This window comes from Dermacentor andersoni, chromosome 4, assembly GCF_023375885.2.
Source record: "Dermacentor andersoni chromosome 4, qqDerAnde1_hic_scaffold, whole genome shotgun sequence".
NCBI classification, from domain to species: domain Eukaryota; kingdom Metazoa; phylum Arthropoda; class Arachnida; order Ixodida; family Ixodidae; genus Dermacentor; species Dermacentor andersoni.
In genome coordinates this window covers 79,614,116-79,630,957 of record NC_092817.1, presented here as the reverse complement: position 1 = coordinate 79,630,957, position 16,842 = coordinate 79,614,116, and the positions used below count along the sequence as shown (strand labels likewise).

The following is a 16,842-nucleotide window of genomic DNA, read 5'->3' as shown; positions in this document are numbered from 1 at the left end:
CATAAAAGGCCTCTTTGCGATCTGCTCCGGCCAGAGTGGTTGGTTCTGACCGCGTCAATTTCGTCACCAGCGTTGTTCAGAACGCCCGAGAATTTCTTTCTGATTTGCCCAAATTAATATGTATTTGCGTACGCGTGGACTAAAATGTTTCAGTGATTGCTAGCTTACTGTCTGATTACCCGCGCCGAAAGAAAAGTCAGGTTGCACCCGTATTATTCCACGTTTGACTTCGCTCTTATGGAAAGTGAAATTTGCTCGACTATGTTAGTCGCGTTTGCGTCGGGAGGTCGTAGCGCTGACGTGCATCGATATTGAAATTCAACCTTCCGTGATATTTTGTGCTAGCGGTGGCAGTAACGCTGTGCTGCTGTTGCAGGGGGTGTTGCTCGGGAAGTTATTACCGCCAATCGGTCCATCTGGGCGAGCTACCCAGCACAGGGCGAGCTACCAGTGCTCCATCAGTCCAAGGTCGAGTAAAAAAAAAAAACCTGTGATGCCAATTAGGCACGATATTTCTTTCCTTGTAACATGACAATTGTAGGTACACTGTATCAGGCTCAAACTTCTTTCTCGGGAGAATAATCCTTCACCCTCAAGTTCACGCCACAGTTCTTGCAGTTCACAAAAGAGCAGGTCTTCTCTCTACTCTTGCACTTAATAAATAAATAGTACTAAGTGATTCCTTGCCTCTCGGCAGATCGTTGCTGGAGTTGCCGGCGGCGGATGATGCCTGATTACTCCTGATTCAGAAGGCGTTCAATGGCGGTTCTCCCACGGCGGCCCCTGTGCGAGGTGCACAGACGGCTTGCTGTAAAAGGTCTATCGATAAAAAAATTATTTACCTCATCTTTCGCCCTAAGAAAATGTTAGGTTATCATACAAATTAATTAGGTTAATATGATTAAAGATATTAAAGTGCTTTTGCTCGCTGAAGAGAGTCAAAAAAATATTTCTATAGATCTCAGGGGATAAAGCAACTCTTAGTTGCTTGCGACATGTACGCGTGCGGGCGTTGTAGAGGAGTTTATGCGACCGAAATCTGCATAAACTGCGCTGTACATCTAATAGGTGTCGTAGAGCCAGCTTTCGATAATTTTTTTCCGCAGCTAACTGAAACAATATTATTGTATTCTATTTTATTCACCCGTGAACCTTACGGACTTTAAAATTACAGCTTCAGTTGAACGCAGTTGTCCTCATAATTGAGATTTTTACGTCGAATAACTTTACTTAATGCAGTAAACAAATTACATGATGTCCTTAGAAAAGCCCACAGCGCGACTTCTCTGGCCACTGGTGTTTACTTTCTTATTTTTATTATTTTTGTAAATTGAAATTTATTAAGATAGAGTTCAGGGCAGCTCTAAACCAGCAGATCGCTTTGTTGCACGAAATTAGCATGGAATTATCTGAAAACTTCAGCTCTGCTGTCAAATATTTCACGCTGTTCCACAAACAACCAAGGCAAGAACCCTTAACAGTGCGCCAGGAATATGGAATCACATAGGAGGAGAAGCAGAAAAGGAAGGAAGGGCAGAAAGAATAACCAGAAGCCCTATGCAATAAAAAAAATATCCTACGCAGTGGGAAAGAGGTTGCGGGATGAAATGAAAGAAAGGAGGGACGTGAGCTTCGTTACACTTTATGAAATCGAATGCCCCGCAGGGAACTATTGATGCACAGGCGAACGTGTTTGCATTGCTAGTGGGATCACGCAAGTCAAGAAAATACAACACTGTAAACCTATTTATCAGCCATATACCTGCTTAGACGGCTCCAGCGCGTTCTTTACGGCAAGCACGGTTTGGAAATTTCACTGCACAAAACACCCACGCGCTACCAATCAGTGGAATGTTTGAACCCGCAATGTTCTTTTCCTTTTTGATAAAAGTTACAATAAGTGCAGTGTTGCTCCTCCTTCAATACGTGACTGAGTAAAAAATGGTGTTCATACTGTCCGTAAATTTTCTTCCGCCCGCAAAACATTGCTAACAATTCGCAGAGCTCTGCAGCCGAGGGTCCGAACCGGAATGAATGTGGTGGGTAACGAGAGTATATCAGGTATCAGATCCAGACGAGGTGTACAGCTCTTTTTATTCATAGAAGATGCTCCCGGCAGAGGTTTGTTGCCAGAGAAAGCACTCAGGAGATTGCGCGGTGCTGGCCATCATTGGTTATTTGCTTTTGTGAGTTTTTTTATATTAGATTTCCTCAGTTCTTATCCCTGCAGGCGTACTACAAAAACGAAAGCAACTGCGTAGTAACGGAGTACAGCATTCCTCGTGGCGGTTCCAGGAGTAAGACGCCGACCGAACATGTCCGACTTCAGCAAAGAGTATTGAAAACAGACGGCTGGTTGTTGCAGTGGCAGCCATAGCGGTCCACAGAAAAGGAAAACACAAATATTTCAATATTACCCCCTGCCCTGTGACCTAAATTTGGCACTTCTTTCGGAATGGCTACCTGTACCTGAGCAAAGGTGTACTCTCGCTGGTCCAATAACCGCGAATATTCAGTTGAGGAAAGCAGAAGCGATTTGACGCATCACTGAACAGCATCTATTGGACACATAGACAGTATGAAATACTTGTACGTGACCTTTAGCAGACTCCTGCAAAGCTGTCATGGCATTTTGCAACATTAGCATTATCCAATCGTGTGGCTGATCTGATATAGCCTTAACATTCTCGTAAATTCCAGCAGATTTGCACACAAACAGCCTCGCGCTAGTATTAAGGTAAACTCTGCAAACTGTGGTCCAGCGGCAACTTTCATATTCATCCTTAACGACTCTTACAAAATGTCTGGACATTTCCCTGAACGTCGGCACGCAGTATTCGAGATTGGCCGTCGCTCAATAAATCAGAGACGAGGCACACATCGCGCTTGGTTACGAAATATATTACGAAACGTCTGCAATACGACTCGAAGGAAGCGGCACCCGAAATATTCTTTGTTGTACCGGTTACCTCGTTATAAAGGCGGTGAGTTAGAGCATTGAATTGGGCAGAATTAGCTTGCTGCATGAAACGAATTGATCTTCATTCTTAGCATAACACAGTGTTTATTTTAACAAAATGGGTTCTAATCCCCGCTGTGATGGTGGTCGGCTAGTGAAGCTGTGGTATCACCTTGTCCGATAGGGCAATGTGACGTAGCCTTGAACTGGGTCCTGGCCAGCCTGAGAACGACGCCATTGGGCATATTGACGTTGCTGTTGCCGTCGCCGCTCATCGTGTTCACGCTGCTTTTGGGGAGTCCTAACTATGCGTGGCCTTTCCATTGGCAATTTGCGCTTTCACAACACAAATGAAATAAGTTTCTAGGCGGGCTTTTCCTTTACATATGAAAGTGTAGTGACGTCACTGCTGCGATTGTTCGAGTTTTTGGCTACGGAGACGAAGAAATCTCGGGATCCTAGTCCTATACAATTTCACTGTAAAAATTTGTTTTGTTCTTTTGTGGCTGCACGGATCGCTTCACCGAGTAGTTGATTACCGCCAATCTAGTAATATTGATGTCGATCGGGTGCTCGCTTGGAAATCTGTGCAGCGACGCAAAGGACAGCTGCATGGAGTTCAATGCAGCGGCGGTCTTGTCAGATGATTACTTTCGGTGATAGTAGACTGTTTTAGCGTACCGTCGCTTACGCTCTGCTCTGTTCAGATTTCACGCGCGCAGATGTCTTTAGTGAAATGCGTTGAATTATTTTTCTTTAAAAAACGACGTCTCCTGCAGAGGCAAGCGACGCGCATTCAGCTTGCCTGCAAGACGTCACAGAAGACAGCGGCCGCACACGAACGCTCCGCTCAGTCGGCTCGGTAGCGGAGTGACGGCAAGCATTCTTACCAAGGTCCTTTTAGACTTTAGAAAAGCATTGAACAAGAATGGCTCTACGCTCCGTTGCTGGCGTCAGCGCTCTGTGCACGCGCACTGTCACCTCCAGTGGCCAGCTGTGTGAAAATTCTCAGGATACACTGGTCTGAGTGGAGCGGACCGTAAGCGCTCAGCTCAGACTATCTACTTTCGCTTTCCCAAGGTTTCGTCCGGCTAGCGTAAGATGCGTCGACATCTACTAGACAGCGTTTCTGGCACAACACCAAGCACGTTTTCTCGGCGCAGTTCAAGGAACGCTGTCGCGCCCTCGGACGCCGATGCGTCCGGTTCTGTGGGCGCGAACTCTCGTAAAAGTGCCTCCAAAATTCGTCACCCGAGAAGATCCCCGATGGTGTAAGATGTACACTCTTGCACCGGAATATCACCCTAGCTTTCAGAGCCTTGCGCTTTACGCCTGGCTCCGTTGTTCAGGCATTGATAGATTTTTTTATGTTGCCAGCGCTAAGGCAGAACCAAATTCGCGGCTGTTACTTGGTTGTAAGTGACCAATATGTGATCAGGCACCCGTACATTGTTTCGCTTAAGTAGGAAATTTGTTATAAATTTTTTCATTGGAGCATTCAGCGCGAGTGTACAATAAGAAAGCGAGCTTGGCAGGCGGTGTTATCCGGTTCGGCATAGCGGCCGTTTCGTAGTAAAGGTGTTCCTTGTAACTGCATTCAATTGCATGCGCGTACAGTTATATCCCAATACAAAAAGCAACTATCTACTACATAAACTTCTTATCTTTAGCCTTATGAGCACGTGTGTTATTTTGATAACGCTCGCGCCGGAATAGCGGCACAAGCATATTTAATTACGTTCTGTGATTTCAGCCGCTTTCCCGAGAAATGATTTTAACATGGATGAAGGTGGTGGCATTTTGATTTACTGTTATCTTTGGCATGTATTGTCTATGTCTTATTTTCATATTCCTGATGTAAATAGCACCCTTAGGTTGCACGAGCCACTCCTAATAGCTCAGAAAAAATTACAATATTTTTTAACACTGTGTGTACAGATGAATCCCTAAACACAGTCAGTCAGCCAGAAGTCATAAGGGAAAGGCAGGGCGGTTAATCAGGCTGAGCCCGGTAGGCTACCCTGCACTGGGGAAGGGGAAAAGGGAATTGAAAGAGAAGAACGAAAGAAGTGCACAGTCTGCACTGTTACGCACACAAGCGTTCATCGCTGAATCAGTCATAGGCGGTCATCCAGGCCTGTGCATTTCAGGAAACGCACCAGTGCCTTTGTGGCCTTGAACATTGCAGATGCACAAGCCCACAATCTTCTTCGGGAAAGCACGATAACCTAAGTGCTCCAAAGCTGTACGATGGGCACTCTTCTCGTCTTCGTGTGTAGGGCAGTCACACAGGAGGTGTTTCATCGTTTCTTCGGCACCACATCTGCTGCAATTGGGACTGTCTGCTATTCCAGTTAGGAATGAGTAGACGTTCGTGAAAGAAACACCTACTCTCAAGCGGCACAGTAGCGTTTCTTCACTCTAAAAACAAAGAGAGTTCCGGGCACTCTCTTTGAGGGAGCATCTGCTTGCCCCATATTTCACTCTCTTTTCGAGAGTAGATGGACCCTCTTTGAGAGAGAGAGTATAACTCTTCAAAACAGAGTTTTGTTACTCCACTACAAGGTAGTGCTAGTATTCTTCAGCAGAGTGCTAATACTCTCCCCACAGAGGTATTAGTAATCCCCCAGACCGAGTGCTTCTACTCTTCCAAACCGAGCACTTCCACTCCTCCAAGCCGAGTGTTTCTACTCCCCCAAACACAATGCTTGTACTCCTTTAGAACAGTGTGCTAGTACTCTTCCCAATAGCATGAGAGCACGATGTAGATCCATGGTCACGTTAGAAAGGATTCGCAATACTTACACGTGGGGGATATTTGATTCCTTCATAAGCAGCTCCTGCACTTATGCTTGGTGAATGGGATGTAATGTGTAGTCGCCGAGCTACTCAAATGAAACACTTTCTCTCTTAAAAGGTCAAAGTCTTTATTGATCAGTCACAAGAAAACTGAATAATAATTTCAGAAACATACTGACAAACACATAAAATCAGATCACAATGATGCCCATGAACTTTAGAACACATGTTGCAATAAAACATAAGTATATTCTCTAAAGTTTCATCAGTATTACAGTGTAGAAATATCCTTTATTTTCAATTGGTTCCACCTTATCAAAAATAAAGTTTACAATGGAACGTTAAGCACAGAACAAACGTGTGCAAACTCACAACGTATTGACACTATGATAGAAGAGAAATATGCACCACATTACTGGCCAGCAAACGCATTTCTGGCACAAAAGGCATGCACTTATATGGCAGAGGTTACCAGATGAGCTGCTAAGCAGCTCATGGGCTGGTAATGTAGATAAAAGATAAATTGTGTAAGAAACTTTTTTTGTGTACTGCATTCTAAGACAGCAGCTCATTTGATAAGGTCCTGTACAGCGTATGGATGTTCCTGACGGAGAGTACTGTGCATTTAGAAATGTGTTGTATATTCTCATGTGAGGCCGCAGGTCTAGCTAGCTTTGCTTATATTTCACATAAAGTTATTCGTGTATAGGCTGCCACCAATTGTTTCTAAGTGTGTCTTGTCGTGGTTCTGCAGCAATATCCTGCCCGATGTCAAAGTGGTACAGAGGCGTATCATATTTCCTATTCGGTGGGTCTCCTCCCGAAAGTATTTTGTTGGTGCTGTTGGGATTGATATGTTACTTTCTCACAAATAAATAAAATTAAATTTACAATATTATCTAGTGTGGAGCAAATGAGTATAAAACTGCAAGGAGCATTGGCATTAAAATCTTGCGCATCAAATTTCTTGTCCTATATGGTAGCTTTTCATTACCATTACGACAAGGATGCTATACTTATGAGGAACAGCTTGAATAATTACATAATCAATTATTGTGACTCGTTGAAGATGCAATCTAACTAAAGTATAGCATGGCTTTAGACGTGAACCAATTTCAGATGTTTTGAATATGATGCATCAAAGGTGAGAGAGAGAGAGAGAGAGAAAATGATAAATGAAAGGTAGGGAGGTTAACCAGGACTGAGCCCGGTTGGCTACCCTACGCTGGGGAAAGGGAAAGGGGGACGGAAAGATTTTTAAAAAAAGAGAGAGAAAGTCCACTGGAGATATCAGTCGGTCACTCAGTCCGGATCACAGACGCTGACTCAATCCGGTCGCTTTCAAAAAGGTGACATAAGCTTGAGTACAGGCAGGGTAGTGCACGAAAAAGACAAACAAAGAACCAAATCATAAATTGAGAAAGGCACCATCCTTTTTCACATATCCCTTCCACGCACATGGATTTGGCATGCGATTATGCATCATCATCATCATCATCATCATCATCATCATCATCAGCCTAGTTACGCCCACTGCAGGGCAAAGGCCTCTCCCATACTTCTCCAACTACCCCGGTCATGTACTAATTGTGGCCATGTTGTCCCTGCAAACGTCTTAATGTCATCCGCCCACCTAACTTTCTGCCGCCCCCTACTACGCTTCCCTTCCCTTGGAATCCAGTCCGTAACCCTTAATGACCATCGGTTATCTTCCCTCCTCATTACATGTCCGGCCCATGCCCATTTCTTTTTCTTGATTTCAACTAAGATGTCATTTACCCGTGTTTGTTCCCTCACCCAATCTGCTCTTTTCTTATCCCTTAACGTTACACCTATCATTCTTCTTTCCTTAGCTCGTTGCGTCGTCCTCAATTTCAGCAGAACCCTTTTCGTAAGCCTCCAGGTTTCTGCCCCGTAGGTGAGTACTGGTAAGACGCAGCTGTTATACACTTTCCTCTTGAGGGATAGTGGCAACCTGCTGTTCATGATTTGAGAATGCCTGCTAAACGCACCCCAGCCCATTCTTATTCTTCTGGTTATTTCAGTCTCATGATCCGGATCCGTGGTCACTGCCTGCCCTAAGTAGATGTATTCCCTTACCACTTCTAGTGCCTCGCTACCTATCGTAAACTGCTGTTCTCTTCCGAGACTGTTAAACATTACTTTAGTTTTCTGTAGATTAATTTTCAGACCCACCCTTCTGCTTTGCCTCTCCAGGTCAGTGAGCATGCATTGCAATTGGTCTCCTGAGTTACTAAGCAAGGCAATATCATCAGCGAATCGCAAGTTGCTAAGGTATTCTCCATCAACTTTTATCCCCAATTCTTCCCACTCCAGGTTTCTGAATACCTCCTGTAAACATGCTGTGAATAGCATTGGAGATATCGTATCTCCCTGTCTGACGCCTTTCTTTATTGGGATTTTGTTGCTTTCTTTGTGGAGGATTACGGTGACTGTGGAACCGCTATAGATATCTTCCAGTATCTTTAATATGGCTCATCTACACCCTGATTCCGTAGTGCCTTCATGACTGCTGAGGTTTCGACTGAATCAAATGCTTTTTCGTAATCAATGAAGGCTATATATAAGGGTTGGTTATATTCCGCACATTTCTCTATCACCTGATTGATAGTGTGAATATGGTCTATTGTTGAGTAGCCTTTACGGAATCCTGCCTGGTCCCTTGGTTGACAGAAATCTAAGGTATTCCTGATTCTATTTGCGATTACCTTAGTAAATACTTTGTAGGCAACGGACAGTAAGCTGATCGGTCTATAATTATTCAAGTCTTTGGCGTCCCCTTTCTTATGGATTAGGATTATGTTAGCGTTCTTCCAAGATTCCGGTACGTTCGAGGTCATGAGGCATTGTGTATATAGGGCGGCCAATCTTTCTAGGACAGTGTTCCCACCATCCTTCAACAAATCTGCTGTTACCTGATCCTCCCCAGTTGCCTTCCCCCTTTGCATAGCTCCCAAGGCGTTCTTTACCTCTTCCGGTGTTACTTGTGGGATTTCAAGTTCCTCTAGCCTATTCCCTCTCACCTTATCGTCGTGGGTGTTAGTGGTACTGTATAAATTTATATAATACTCTTCGGCCACTTGAACTATCTCATCCATATTAGCAACGATATTGCCGGCTTTGTCTCTTAACGCACACATCTGATTCTTGCCTATTCCTAGTTTCTTTTTCACTGCTTTTAGGCTTTCTCCGTTCCTGAGAGCCTGTTCAATTCTATCCATACTATAGTTCCTTATGTCCGCTGTCTTACGCTTGTTGATTAACTTTGAAAGTTCTTCCAGTTCTATTCTAGCGGTAGGGTTAGAGGCTTTCATACATTGGCGTTTCTTGATCAGATCTTTCGTCTCCTGCGATAGCTTACTGGTTATCTGTTTAACGGCGTTACCACCGACTTCTATTGCGCACTCCTTAATGATGCCCATAAGATTGTCGTTCATTGCTTCAACACTATGGTCCTCTTCCTGGGTTAAAGCCGAATACCTGTTCTGTAGCTTGATCCGGAATTCCTCTAGTTTCCCTCTTACCGCTAACTCATTGATTGGCTTCTTATGTACCAGTTTCTTCCGTTCCATCCTCAAGTCAAGGCTAATTCGAGTTCTTACCATCCTATGGTCACTGCAGCGCACCTTGCCGAGCACGTCTACATCTTGTATGATGCCAGGGTTCGCGCAGAGTATGAAGTCGATTTCATTTCTAGTCTCACCATTCGGGCTCCTCCACGTTCACTTTCGGCTAACCCGCTTGCGGAAAAAGGTATTCATTATCCGCATATTATTCTGTTCTGCAAACTCTACTAATAACTCTCCTCTGCTATTCCTAGAGCCTATGCCATATTCCCCCACTGACTTGTCTCCGGCCTGCTTCTTGCCTACCCTGGCATTGAAATCGCCCATCAGTATACTGTATTTTGTTTTGACTTTCCCCATCGCCGATTCCACGTCTTCATAGAAGCTTTCGACTTCCTGGTCATCATGACTAGATGCAGGGGCGTAGACCTGTACAACCTTCATTTTGTACCTCTTATTAAGTTTCACAACAAGACATGCCACCCTCTCGTTGATGATATAGAATTCCTGTATGTTACCAGCTATCTTCTTATTAATCAGGAATCCGACTCCTAGTTCTCGTCTCTCTGCTAAGCCCCGGTAGCACAGGACGTGCCCGCTTTTTAGCACTGTATATGCTTCTTTTGGCCTCTTAACTTCACTGAGCCCTATTATATCCCCATTTACTGCCCTCTAATTCCTCCAATAGCACTGCTAGACTCGCCTCACTAGATAACGTTCCAGCGTTAAACGTTACCAGGTTCATATTCCAATGGCGGCCTGTCCGGAGCCAGTAAAGTACATATACTAAAACTCGAACGATACAGAGAAGATTAGCATGGCCCCTGCGCAAGGATGACACGCAGATTATGCATATACTTGCACAAAGAACCAACTACCTGAAACCAAAGCTGTTTTCCTACTGAAGTGGTTAAGATGTGCTAAAGTAAGAAAAATTACCGCACTTCACAGAATCTTCGTCTCAAAACAAGTACATATGTGTCTGGGAACATTAACACATCGCCTGAGTGTGCACTTCATCTTAAGTCCAGAAATTTACCATGTGCAAAAATGCTTTAACTTTACTTTGCCTTATAAAAATTATGTCGACAGAAGCCATGAAACTAAGGGGCTTTTGCTTAACACTATATATTCACATCTGCCAATTGATGAACGAGCGTTCTACTCAGATGCTTTCAGTTCTTTGTATTGAACACATCTCTACCTCCGCTAGCATACTTGGTGGACAAGTAAATTGAGTCACCCTGATCAAAATATCAAATACCTGCCTGAAGCTATTATATGACTATTTGAGAGAAGGAGAAACTGCAATTTTACATTTTTAAAATTTTCAATTCCAAGTGTTTCTCCGGCTTCTAAGACGTAGGGTGTGCACCACGGTGTAGACGGTTAAAGGCCTTAATTGCTGCTTGATTTCGCTTCTGGAGGCACGAACGGTTCTAATGAACTGGTGTCGTGAGCATGCACGTAAACAATAATGACTTCTTAAACATGGGATACTCTGCCCCTAATGCTTCCCCTTTCTGGAGCCGAAAAGGAGGCCATACTTCTAAAATTAGGTGTAAAAAATAGATAAAAGGGAAGACATGAAAATCTGTCTGCGTCATGTCAGCATTTAAAATACAGAATGACAGCGGTTCGTAGTTGCACCCTTGCATTCACGTGCTGTTAAATGTAAGCTATTAAAGCTGTTGAATGTATCTAAGCACCTAACCAAGCATGAGCTATTGCTTTTCATAGTGAACACAGGCACCGTGCTCATTGCAAGTATGTATCTTGTCATCAAACAAATATACAAGTTCATTGTACCGATATTTTTTTATCACATGGATATATCTGTTGGGAGGCAAGCCAAAAAGTAGTCACCTCTCACAAAACTATAGAAATGGCTTTTTTTAAACACATCTCAAACTTTTCAATGACACTTGCTCCTATGTGTTTGTCTCAAGAGAGCATACTTGATTTTCACTTTTCCATCAGCGACATTACATAAATATACCATGTTAGGAAGACTGAAATGACTACCGCAAGAGTGGACACGGGACACTCTTGCGAGAAAGATAAGCGCTCGTCCTTGTCGCCTTTTGTGTCCTGAGTCCAGTATTGCACTATTGGCTTCAGCATGGAATACCAACTAGCTCGGTCACACCCTGCTTAATATGACTGCCTAGAGCACGTGAGAATTTTCATCTTGGTGTGACACTGTATTTTGAAAGTTTTGTTGACATTTAGTCAAATGGTACACCCAATATACTCACATTCTAGTTTTCTCGTCCAAATTGCATGGCAACGAATTTAGTTCTTTGGCACGCGCTCGTCTGCACTACGTGAAGTCGAGCTGGGCTGGACCTTTGACATCCTTCTGTCCTTGCAGCCGCCTTCTTGCGTTACATAAAGCGGGTGCTTGCAAAATACCGTGTGCAAAAGTCAACACGAGGACATGGTGTAAAACAACATCAAGACAGTCAAGATGTAAGGCCATGGCGCTAAAAAACAGTCTTAGCTCTTAGTCTTCCTACTGAAATGCATGCGAAATATCTAAATGACTGTAACAGTCGACTGCTAAACTAACTTCAATCTTTAGATTTAAACAAAAAAAGAAATAACTGACAGCTCTTCCTCGTTCAGCACCAATGTTAAAATACTCCTACTAATAAATAGAATTTTGGTCATTGTCAGATGTCATAAGTCTGTCATTAGTATGGTGTATCGCCAACACCACTTGCGACACATCCTAAACACATGCCAAATGTGCCCCCCCCCCCGCACCATTTCTGGTTGTGCCACTGCTCAAGAAGTAATATGAGGATCATATCTGCAAACATGATGCTCAGTAGGGATAAAAATATAGTCCTCAAGTGCAATGGATGTGACTGGATGTGCCTATAAGAGAGGGCAAGAAGACTTGTTAGGCAAGCTTACCCACATTTCAAGACTACCAAGAAAGTTTACTACGGCCTACATCTAAGCTTACTAAAAGGCATGAACTTATTTTCATTTATGAAGTGCGCATCAAGTTCATTGTTGACAGACTCGACTACTTCTGTAGTTTCAAATCTAGCATTTTACATTCTTGAAGGTATGTAAAAGTTGCAGTTAGACCGTAGTAATTAGTTTATTAGACCAACTCTTTGTTTTGTGTACGACAGACGACTGGTAACATGGAATTAAAGCAACATTTTATTTTGATACTTTATTTCTCCACTAAAAATAATAAATCGATAAACACATTTTGATCCTCCATGCAGTAGCAAGATGCACACATTACGCTTGTAACCCCCAGAGGAAGGGTGATTTAGCTGTTCATATGACAGAACTCTGAAACGCCAACTCATACTAGCAAATGCACAGGCATGTCCAAAACAATAGGCGTATGCAAAGCGCCCCTGCAATTGTAATTCCACACATCAGCCGTTATATTCGATGCTGATACCTAGCTCGCTACTTGACAATTCCCCCCTCCCCGACCGAGTTCGTGCACATAAGTACCCTTTCATATTCGCACCGCACTCGAAAACCGCTACAGGAGACATAAAATCAGACATATAATCACACCATTTTAATACATGAACAAACACAGTGTTCAGTCTTAGGGCTAAGGACCATGAGAGCGATTCAGTGCGCGACGGCGACGAGCAACGACTTCGAGCGACAAAACTAGCCTGAGCTTGAACAGATCGCTGGGTTCTGGAAATCTAGAATTCGTCGCTTGTCGCCCTGAAGTGCCATGAGCGACTAGCCAATAGCGCGAAGCCGGAACAGGATGTACATCGCTCAAGTGCTACCGATTGTCGCGCGGAACCAGCAAACGATTGAATTTTTATACGTGCAAGGCCTTATACTGCAAGGCCTTCAGAAATGTTTATGCTAGTTTTTACACTAAAATACCTCAACATAAATTACTAAAGCACTCCTCACGCTAGTTTCGATGCGTATTTGCAGCCATCATACCGGCAACACCGGGGAAACATCGCTCAAAATCGTCTCTCGCACGGAGTCCGACTTGTAGGCGACGAGCGAACGCGACAGCCACCTACATCTAAGCGCAAGATCGCTTATATGGGGTTTATACTTTATTCAGCATAAAACATGAATTCCTCATGCGGTTTCAGTAAGTTCAAGATAGCGCGCCCAACTAACTTCTTGCCGCATGCAGCTGAATGCCTACGGCAAAGTTTTAAACTAGCACTGGCGCTGCACGTAACTTCAGTGGTCGCAGATTACCCAAGGGCGAGACACCGTCAAGCGCGCGGCTTATTTTTAACAAATCATGCCGCCAGCAAAATGACGCTTTCGGTTATGTGACTGATTAATTCAACAGCGTTCCATACCCAGTAGAGTGCCAAACTGAATAAATTAAAACACACAAAACGCACGCTAAGCACGCTCCACATATGCTAGGAATCATGGGCTGGTGAACAAACCATTTTAAGCGTCCTCTCATCTCACATCTTATCGAACATATCGTGGTGGTTCTGGCAGCGTTTGCGATTGTCAGAGCTTCTACGGATAGCGGCAAGTGATAAAATCGCATGCAGTTATTGCGACGACTGGTCTTTTCGATTGACATCGAGAGACACACAACACTTGCCAAGTCCGTTGTCAATCGCGTCGGCTAAGCGCCGCGACGACCTCTTGGCGATAGCATTTCACATACGCATAATGTGCGCGTAAGTTAGAATTCACCTACCGCGGAGGATTTGTTGTTATATCCAACGAATGTCGAACGACTGTCGTGTTTTTGCGGCGACACACGATCTCCCTTCGATGGCCTTCGTTGCTGCTCGCTGGACGGATCATCTTTCTCCAGTGCTGTGCTGTTCCGCGATGTTGAGCGCGCGAGCGGTGGAGCAACTCCGAGTGAAAAAGTAGAGCGCTCGCTCCGCGTTCCTTTGAACTGTGGCTGCCTGCTCTCTTAGAAGCAAAACGCTGTGTTCTTTGCTCAGCGTGCGTGAGTGACACATCGCCATGTTCGGGGCCAGCCTCCTACAGTTGAAGCAGAAGCTTACAATATGTTTTGTTCTCTATTGCCGCAACATTAGAACGGGTATTCTACTCTCTCTCAGAAGGGCAGTGTGAAAATCACATTTCACTCTCTCGTTGCTGACGGAGTGAACAATGACTTTCACTCCACTCAACATTTTGCGAGAGTAAAACAGCGCTTTGAAGAGTAAATCGGGCGCTTGACTCCTGCGATACCCTCCCTAGTCTTTAGAGTATTCCCGTCGGTTATAACCATGTAAAAGTTGCAAAGTTCCATGGCAGATAGGCGCCGGTTGGTGAACATTGATGTGTTCCATTTACTTACAGTAATAATATGTGCAAAATCGCTGAGTTGCCGCGTGGCATACGTTTTTGACTATGGTATCTAGGTGCTTTCACATACATCATGTGCCTTATGGGCAGCTTTGTGGGAACTTTCATTGCCAGTAATGTTGCAGTGCCGAGGTAGTCACTGAAATATAATGTCGTGGCCTCCGTCCACTGCTTGATGGTCGCGTAATCATATCTCTGAGCAGAGCTGATAAGAGTGATTGTAGGGCTGCCTTTGAATCACAGAATACAGACCAGTGATTTGGTGATTGTTGCTGCACATATAGCACTGCGCTACGGAAGGCGGAAAGTTCGGATCCTGTCGATGTTGCGATCTGGCTGATTTTGAATTTCTTGCAGATTGACATCGACGGAATGACTACCATACTAGCAGAGCTGGTTAGAGTCGAAGAACCATCTGTATAAATGCGAACTCGAGTGGAGTATGAATCATGCAGTAGATGTAGAGCGGCTTGATTCAGGGCACAAGTTGGCAAGTCGGACTTCTTTCCAACTCATGGAATGGAAAGCCAGCAGGAACGCAAGCTTCTGCATGCGAGCCCAGAAACGTAGAACAAGTAAACAAATATACTGATGCATATGTAAACACAAGTACTTCGAATTGTCCATGAGGATAGGTAAAAATTTTTTTGCAGGCGAGTGGTGCCTCCAGATCCCGGAGTCGCTAATTGCTATCAGATACGTGCCATCTCCTCGGTTACACGAGGCAAATATTTCAGGTTTCCTGTTTTCTTAGCGACAGAAAGTGAGCTACAGGACAAAGTTTATTTTCCCTCCCCCCCCCCCCCCCCTAATATCGCAAGTTTATTGTTCTGCGCTTTTTGAGAGGCTCGAACTTTCGAATTACAGGAATAGGCAGCAGGAGGAACGCGGCCGTCGTTCCAGAAAAAAAAGCAGATGGCCCGGACGTTGGGGAGGATTAGGAATGGGGGGAAATGTCCGAGCGTGGTGTGTCGGTGTCTCGCGCGCACCCCGGCGAAGGATCAGCGTTGTCCATCTCAACCATGCGGGACGACGCACGTCTCCACGCTCTCGACCAAACCACGCAAACAGTCTTTCGACCGAACCGCGCAAGCGAGACAGGCCGGGACGCCGCTATAGCTTCCGCGAGGCTTTTCCCTTTCGTCCCGAGTTTCGTTCCCTTTTCCCTTTCTCATTCCTCCCAACCGGAAGCGTTCCATAGAGCGGCCACGTGTTTTCGCTCTCCGAGACGCGTGGGAAGTGCGCAGCTGGCCAACTCGGGTTATTACGCGCACCACTGCTTTCCCCTCGGCGCCTGTGCCCTCGAAGCACCGTGTCACGTTCCGTCTTTTTGCCCTTGTGTTTCGTCCGAACTATAGCTGAACCCTTGGACAGCGCGTATGTGAATTCGGCAGGGTGAGCTCATTTTGCGGCTTGTGCGACGCAGCCTATGTCGATGACCTGTCTGGGCATTAAAGAGCCTGTGTACAACAGCCTATATGTCTACAAGGTGAATTGGAGTGGTGGCAATGCTGTTTTGCGGAAATAGCCGATATTTTGATATTTCACTTAGCATTGTGTATTCTCGTACGCCCCAGCGGAATTGCGCCTTCATCCGCGTCACTTTTCTTAAAATTTGGTATAAGAACACCGGTATTTAAGAAGAAATTCAGAGAAATGCTATACGAATATTTAAAATATATAGATATATTTATAGTTTTCTGATTTTTTCTCTTTTACATCATTGTTTTCCATTATTGTATCATCCTATATCACATGATTTGATGTTATCGGAGGAACTGTTGAAGAATACGCATACTATTAAGCATTTCTTCTTATTCTTTATGCGCTATGGTCTTGTAGGTCGCGTCTGCCTTACTGCTTCAGTTGTGAGGTTGCCATGGGCCAGTCAGGCAGTGTTTGCATTTAACCATGCCCCCAAAGGCAGTTTTGTAAGATTTGACTAAAAGGGGACCATTCAAAAATGCTACTGAAAACTCACGGATGGCAGCATACGAAAAGCCTGGCACGAGCGGACATGCTGCTCCAGGAGTGTAGGCCCGGCCTCTATTACGGCCCCTACTGCTCTCACGGAAAAATGTGTGGCGTTTTTTTTTAATGTAGCGCACCGTAAGGCACGAGAACAGTATAATCGGCCATGACTGACTCAGCACAAGTGACACAGGGGCGAGAATGTCTGTC

At 44.6% G+C, this 16,842-nt stretch overlaps 1 long non-coding RNA gene and 1 pseudogene across 2 annotated transcripts in view; both read left to right on the top strand.

The window, feature by feature from the left end:
• The window catches only part of LOC129386243 (uncharacterized), a 525,736-nt gene that overhangs the window by 269,817 nt on the left and 239,077 nt on the right, over window positions 1-16,842 (top strand). The gene's annotated exons all lie outside the window — the stretch shown is intronic.
• On the top strand, window positions 10,118-10,205 carry LOC126537239 (U6 spliceosomal RNA; annotated as a pseudogene).